Source organism: Micromys minutus, assembly GCF_963924665.1.
Source record: "Micromys minutus genome assembly, chromosome: 1".
Classification (NCBI taxonomy): domain Eukaryota; kingdom Metazoa; phylum Chordata; class Mammalia; order Rodentia; family Muridae; genus Micromys; species Micromys minutus.
In genome coordinates this window covers 46,491,459-46,499,905 of record NC_137969.1, presented here as the reverse complement: position 1 = coordinate 46,499,905, position 8,447 = coordinate 46,491,459, and positions in this window count along the sequence as shown.

Genomic DNA, 8,447 nt, shown 5'->3' with positions numbered 1-8,447 from the left:
TACCATAACAATGTCTTAGTTTTCTGTGCACTCACAAAGTTGTTCAACATGACTGCTCCAGATCATTTCCATCCACCTCCAAAAGAAGCCCTGTATCCATTAGCAGCTACTCTCCCTCTGTGGTCCCCCAAGCCCTGCAATTGTAAATCTACTTCCTGTCTCTATGACAGAACTTAACTCAGAACAAATTGTTCATCTCAGACAGTGTCAGCCCTGTATCATTAATGGCATTAGAGTGTCATCCCTTTTCTTTATGTCTGAAGACTTTGCTCAATGCTGCTGGGATCCAGCCTGCAAACTTTGATGCTCACATACAGGGAATGCCAACACTACCAGCTTATCCCCTGACTAAGAAGACTATAACTTGTGCCCCAGTTTCAGAAACCTTATAATGTGAATGAAAACAAACCCCCAACTTAATAACAGTAAATACAGGAACAGAAGGTGGTTATTGGGAGTGCTACTATTTCATTGCACTTTACAAGGTATTTAGTTGACCAGCTGATCTCGCTGTGTAACTTCTGGTGAAAGAGTTGGGCAATATAGCTGAATAAATAGAAACTAGAACAAGGATGGTAATAAGTTGCCATCTCAAGGTTCGGGACGATTAGTAATTTAGCTGTAGAAACATTCAACTCCTGTTTCAAAGCAAAGACTAAACTACACATCAGTTGACTATAAGGAGCTCAAAAGAAGGGGAGCTGGTATGTGGAAGGGATGGAGACTCACTACTCTCTCACAGGAAGATAGTCACTGTCCAGACTGCTGATGCTGTTCTGAGGACCATTCTCCATCTCTCCATTCCCTTTCTGTGTTGGGCAGCTGACAGTTCCAGATATACGTCTTGGTCAGTAGACTCCTCTGGCTTCTAGTGTGCCAGGTACTTCAGGGATTTTAAAGATAGAAGAGCAAACAGGCCAGGCTTTAATCTGCCCTCACACAATTCACCACTTGCTATCACTCTGCCCAGGGAGGACCAGTTTTGGCACAGGCTTCTTTTTTCCTTCCTGGTAGGCAACACCTCTGCCATGACTACAGTTCTGGTAAGGGCTCCCACCTCTTGTCCCTCCCTCCTAGAACTTCCCAGTGTCTGATTCCTGGATGCATCTCCCTCCCTTGTTGGTAGCTTTAATGTTGTCCACACCTTTGCAAAGCATCCCTTTGTAAATTCTCTGCTATGATTCCTGGACTTTGAGTACACTGTTGACTTCCTGTTGAGGGTTCTCTCTTCACTCCAGGAGTGACTCACAGCAGCCTGGGTCCCTCCTTCCCTCCATGAGCATCAGTCTTGCCACAGACACTAATGTTCTCCCGTGTGATGCATTCACACTGCCATAAAGAGGAAGTTTGAAGTTTGGACCAATAAGTGAAGTTCAGGGAAAGATAATAAAATCTCAGCCTGGCCTACAGATCAAAATGATGGTTTACAATCAGATATCCCATTGACAGAATTGAGAACCTGACCCCCAAGATCAGTATCTATTTCTCAGGTGTCTTTAAATTCAGAAGGCAAGGGGCATTACTTATTGGTCCCCTCAAGTCCTAATGACTCCCTTCAAATGTAGACTGTTGATTTCAATCATCTTGTAGTCTCAAAGCTTTTCAAATGGAACATGTGCAAATCAAAGCCATAATTTTCCTCTTTCTGTCCCCAAACCTGGGTCATTTCCAATGTTCTCGTTTCATTTCACCCTGTCAGTAGTCACAGGTCACATGGCCAAAACCCAAAAACTGTTCTTCACCATATCTCCTTCACCCTGCTTGGAAAGACTTTTCAAATATTTCATCTTATTGGTGAACATTACCATGATCCCATTTGCTTTTCTTCATCACCATGCCTAAAACCTTCTTGACCAAACAATCATGACTGTGTATTACTTGCCTCGGTAATACAGCAGAACCGACCATAGCAGCTTAAGGAGGGAACTGTTTATCTTTGTTTTCAGTCCATCATGGTGGTGACAGCATGTGGCAGGAGCCTGGGGCAGCTGCCCACAGTGCGTCCACACAGGAAGGAAAATCAACAAAATGACTGTATACTCATCTCACTTCCCACATCAATTAACCTTATCCAGACAATCCCACAGCTGTGCCCAGAAGTCTGCCTCATTTATTCCGTCCTGTGAGGCCGACACTCAATAGTAACCATCATAATGACCTGTAGATAAAAGGTTTCACCTTCTTTCTAAACCATTTGCCATTCAGACCTGTGATAGGCTTCACTGTCAACTTGACTAGGTATGGGGTCACTAAGAGATAAACTCTGAGCATGTCTGTGGGGTCATTTCTTCAGAGGTTTAGCTGAGGAGGAGAGACTCACTATGAATGTGGGCAACATCACCCTGTGATCTGGGGTCCTGAACAGAGCAAAGGGAGAGGGTGGAGGAAGCAAGCTGGAGACCAACACTCATCCCTGTTTCCTGACTGCATATGCAGTGTGACCCTCTTCCTCATGGTTCTGCCACCATCCTTTTCCATGACGGACTACATTCTCCAGCAAAACATCAAACTCAGGAGAAGAGCTGGTGGAGAGCTCAGGCCACCCTGTACGACTGCAAGGACTTCTGTGTATCTTCCCTTCTTTCTTGCAGCTTTGCCCTTTTCTTCTCTGTGGCTCTTCCTTAAGACTCAGAGATGGAAAGCAAGCGGAACTCACCATATTTAGTAGGCTATCACTGGAGCCCTGAGTCCCAACAACAGTTTTTGTCATTTCCTTCTGAAGTCGGGAGCAGATTGAGGATCTGTCCCCGAAAAGGCATTTACCTTTTGAGAAGGAGGGAAAATTTATTTTGTAGGGCTTCCTTCGGGGACTCTCAGAAGGCAGTGGGGTCTTTACTGGGCCCCTGATTACCAGTTGTCAGTTATTAGTTATTTCCCCTGACAGCTAATTGAAATTGTTTGGCCTCATTGCTTGTAGCCAAGTTAATTTTTTCCTCCATAAGATTTGGGAACAAATTCAAATGCTTGAGAGGTGAGTTAATGATCAAAGTTGAATTTGAATAACCCAGGAATCCCCCTTTTGTTTAGGAGAACTGGGATTACCAAGTCCTATGCCATTCTAGAACCTTGGTCAGTGAAAACAGTTTCTTGGATGATAGAGATCAAGGTCTAAGTTTCCTGTGTGTGCATGTGATCATATGTGTGTGTGTGTGTGTGTGTGTGTGTGAATGTGTGTGTGCATTCATGTGTGTGAATGTGTGTGTGCATTCATGTGTGTGAATGTGTGTGTGTGCATTCATGTGTGTGAATGTGTGTGTGTGCATTCATATGTGTGTGTGTGTGTGTGTGTGCATGTGTGTGCGTGTGTTGTGTGCATGGCTGCACTTGAACCCACACACGAGTGTGAATATATGTGTACACATGCATTCGAAAGTCAGAGGTCAACCACAGGTATGATTCCATAGGGTCTTTTATTAACCTGGAACTAACCAAGAAGGCTAGGGTGGCTGACCTGTAAGCCAAAGATTCACCTGTCTCCATCTCCCCAGCACTGACATTACAAATGTAATGACCATGCTTAGCCTTTGTATGTGGTTGGGGGGGCGGGGTCAAGCTTGCATCCTCATGCTTGAACGGCAATCGATTTACCAACTAAACTATCTCCCTAAGCCCCAAGGCTCTCCCTATTAATTCCTGCACTTAATGCCGATGGTACAAATATCTTTTAATAGACTTCAACTCTGCTTCATACTGGTTTGTCCTAAAATTACTTTCTGTGTCAAAGCCAGGAGTCCTGGTTTTACCTGATTCGAGGTCCACAAAGGAGAAGCAGCGCCTCCACCCCTGTTGCAGACACCGCTATTTGAAGCCAGGGTTCTGATAGCAGCAGAAGCAGCAGCAACTGTGGGATCGACATGTTCCCCAGCAAGTGAAGCCAATCAAAGAAGCATCAGTGCTGCTCTTAGCTGTGCCTAGGCTGCTGCCAAAGGTACCAAAGGTACTCACTCCTAGAGAGGCTTCCCCTTAGTAAATCTTTCCTAGTATGTCCTCACAGACTAGACTGGCCCAGACTTCTCTTGGTTGATGCCAGATCCTATCAAGTTGACCATTAGGGTTAACCATCAGAGATGGTCACTTTTCTCTTCCTTTCAGAAGATGACCCAATTTTTAAAATTTGTTAATTCTTGCATTCGAAGAACTCCTTGGTGACATCTTTGGCCTTAGGTTGTCATAGTATTTATCCACTACACACCTACAGCCAACTACTTTACAAGGGTTCCTCTCTCGATCAGTTTTACAGAGGTCTACCCATTCCTCAGGGTTCTCTTCATCAACCTTAGTGAAGTTGGTTGATGCTTTATATAAAGCACTCCCGCAAAACAGACTTTGCTAGATTCGGTCTTTGTCTTAATTTTGGCTGCAACTGCTGCTTCACAGCCTGAACAGCATTTACATTGGGGACCCACTTGTGCTTACGGACTGAGGGTCTACTAAAGTCTGGCGCCCTGTAACACAGGCTTTGGCAAATCTCACACTGCATGTACTAGGCTGTCATGGATGAAGCCAGTCTTCAGGCCTCTCTGGAAACAGTGTTAGCAGCTAGTTAGTTCCCCCTCAGCAGCAGAGCTCTCCTCAACAGTGGGGACGGGGTTACAAGTGGGATAGAACTCAGCACCTCTCATGAAGCAGTATCAATACTCATTTCTCCGCCAGTAGCAATGCTTTCTTTCCTGGTACCGGGAACATCAAATCTGGACACCTCCAGCTTCTGCCTCTGCCTCTGCGTATCCTGACAGCAGCAGGAAAGGACTGATTTACTTATTTTTCTCAATTTCCTTCTATAAATGGATTTGTAAGATGGTTCTATGGGGTGTACTCTTTAGATTCAGTGACGACAAGGGTGTGGTAATTATGGTATAACTCAGTGTTATAACTATTCTGGCCCCGAGAAGATAAAAAGGAAATAAAAGAACAGAGTAATAAAAATGAATCTATTAAAAAGCTATACTCTATAGGAAGACATAGTCTAGTCTTAAGGAGCCTCAACAAAGCCCTGCTACCTTCACCTTCCTGCCATTTGTCTAATCTATAGCTAAGTCTCATGTGGTGGTTTAAATCTTAAAAATAGGAGCAGTTGTGATGACTTTTTCTTTCTTCAGATTCCAAAGACAGACAATCTTGTATGTGTACATTTGTTTTGGTTTGGTGGGTGGAGCTGAATTTGGAGGAGCGTTGTTGAGGGATTGTCTCATGTCCAAGGTGTTAGTCAACTAAGAACCGCCCACATTTCAGAACCAGCTGCCTCCCACTTCAATGAATCTGTATTAATGCCCTGCCATCACTAAGAGCCAATGTGACACATTTCCAGGAAGGAGCAGTTTCCCTGAGCACATGCTTTGCACACCTTATAAATCCATCAGAACCATCACAACCGAGGCTGCCACTATCTCCATCCCTGCTCAGAGGCAGCCTCTGTGTCCCTCCTCCCAGTACATTTCTTGCATAAAGTCTTCCCTGTGGTGTGCTTGTCTTAGCATTCCTTGACCCCTTTTGTGGCAAATTCCTTCACTAGTGGATTGACTCAGCAGGCTTACTGATGTTTGTGCTCCCTTCCAGGGTCTGAAACACACAAGGACCCTATCCCATCCACTCCACTCTCGACAAATCCTTCACTGATGGATTGTTCTGACCTTCATCCATCAACAGCAATTGCTAAAGTAATTCCTCTCAGTCGGTGTAAAAGCTTTCTTGAGTCCAAGGAAGTGACCACCGAGCACAGGGAACCCTCTCTGGTACTCTTGGAGTGGGACATATCCCCAGCCACATGCTTTAAGTCCACTGATGACCCCACTCCTACCCTTTCTCTTGGGTGAGGCTTCATTCCTAAGCTTGGTTTTTCACTGTTTAGCATCACTTAAAAGTCCTGGTATATTTACACAATGGAGTACTACTCAGCTATTAGAAACAATGACTTTATGAAATTCCTAGGAAAATGGATGCATCTAGAGAATATTATCCTGAGTGAGGTAACCAACTCACAAAAGAACAGATATAATATACAGTCACTGATATTTGGATACTAGCCCCAGAAAGCTCTGAATTCCCCAGAAACAACTCACAGGCCATATGAAGCTCAAGAATAACAAAGACCAAATAGTGAAAGCCTTAGTCCTTCTTAGGAAAAAAAAAGTGTATAGCACCCTCTCAGAGTGTGGTACACCTAGACCTTAAATCATTAATAATCCAAGAGCTAAGAATATAGCCTTGTGGCAATTTTTGGTATTCAAAGATCATTATGTTTAATCTATACACACCAAGAAAACTCTGTTTTCATGTTACGTCTGTCCTACATGTACTTTATGCTTATGGTAACTAGTGGGATTTCAATGCATCCTATCAAACCTCTGAAAGAATTGCTAAAATGCTTTAAAAAAAAAAGTCCTGGTATCAGGCACAGAGTCTCCTCAGGCTCCTGAGACCCTGGCCCCTGTTGAATGTAGTGATGGCCCACTGAAAGGCTGTGACTTCTTTCTGTCCTCCCTGAGTCCTGGGGATGCCCACAACTACAGGTTTAGGAACTTCTTCTCTTCCTTGCCCATAGGAATGGCGTCTTCCTTATCTTCTGCCTTTTAAAAAACCTCTACACTCTCAACCTGGCACCCAACACCAAAGACCTCAAATTTATTCACTTTTGCAATAAAAAAAAAAAAAAAAGGCCTCAAATATCCCTTAGATAACCAACCCAATGGCTGTGGCACCCTAGATCCGTAGTATTTGAGACTTTTACAACTCGGAAAAGTAAAGAGATTCTCCATTCCCCATTTCTTTTTTCTTAGCTCCGAGCCCTGTTTTGTCTGGTCTCCCTTAACATACTGTAAATGTCCTGTCCTTAAATTACTATTGATAGATCTATAAATTTGTTATAAAGTGGGAGAGAGGAGACAGACCTATCAGGAAGGGGAGAAAGAAAAAGGAGTAGATCAGCTATAGTGTGCATCCCCCCCAACACACATGCGCGCGCGCGCGCGCGCGCGCACACACACACACACACACACACACGCACGCACGCACACACACACACACACACACACACACACACACACAGAGGAGAGAGAGACAGAGAGAGACAGAGACATACACACAGTCACCCTTAGCTGGTGTGTTTCTCAGCTCCCTCCTGCAGCATCCTCTGTCTATAGCCAAGGCTCAAAATTTCCTACCTCTAAGCTTTCTCTGTGTTCTTCCTGTTTCCAAAATGCCTTTCCCTATATAATCCAGTCTTCTCCCAAACACCCTTTGCCAGGAGCCTGCCTAAGCACTGGTTTTCTCTAGAAAGCAATCGAGACAGAAGAGTGTTGACAGAGGCCAGAACCTGGTATGAAAGTAAAGGTTGCTTGTTATTAAATAATGTTTACCTGTCTTGATGCTTAAGTTATTCTGAGGCCAGAAGCTGCAGGCCTCTGACATTAATACTCAATTGTTAAAAAGTAGGGAATATCTCTTCTAAAGAGATAAAGACACTCACTGTCATCCTGTCTCCCTGTTCTCTAGTGTGTGTCCCACAGTTTCCTTAACCCCAGCCCAGGCTGGGCAACCCCATTCTCCTCTCTCTCGGCTCCTGCCTGCATTCTGCAGTTTCTTCTCTCGGCTCCTTCTTGGAGCTTATAAACATTCCCTCTAGCAGAGTTTCATTTTTTAACCCCCACACTTCTTTCCTTCTTGGACTACAAACAGCTTGCCCTCGATACAGATCAATCACCAAAAATTGGTATACTTGATTTCCAAAATCTCTCACAAATCGTATCTCTTTCCAGAAAGAAATGATCCCAAATTTCTTATCTAAACTTGCTCTGTTCACACTTCCTCAAACTCGTATTGTTAAAAGTTGTTTAATGCTACTTTCTCTGAACCTAAATCATCTCTTTAAGACTATGCTATAAACTCTATATTAAGATTTTTAATTCATTGGGTGCAACTGAAAAGAAACCATAAAATTTGTAACAAAACTTAGCTTAAACCTGTAACCAAAAAATGGACAGTTAAAAACTTGTGCACAGGGCTGGAGAGATGGCTCAGTGCTTAAGAGCATTGGCTGCTCTTCCAGAGGTCCTGAGTTTAATTCCCAGCAACCACATGGTGGCTCACAACCATCTGTAATAGAATCCAATGCCCTCTTCTGGTGTGTCTGGAAGCTATAGTGTATTCATATAAAATAAAATAAATAAATCTCAAAAAATGTGTTTAAAAAATTTAAAACATGCATAGATAATTTTAATTTGCTACAACATACTAGATATGTGATTTAGTTTTTGTTTAGAAATACTGTATATGCAACTTAGATTCACCTCTTGTTTAAAGTAAAAATAGATAATTTAAATAGCAACCACATGGTGGTCAATGCCTTTAATTCAAAATTGTTTCTGGGTCCCCAAGCTTTTATTATGATGAAAAGGCCTGAGTCTATCACCTTTTCTACAATGTAAATTTCAGTACAGATTACCAATAGT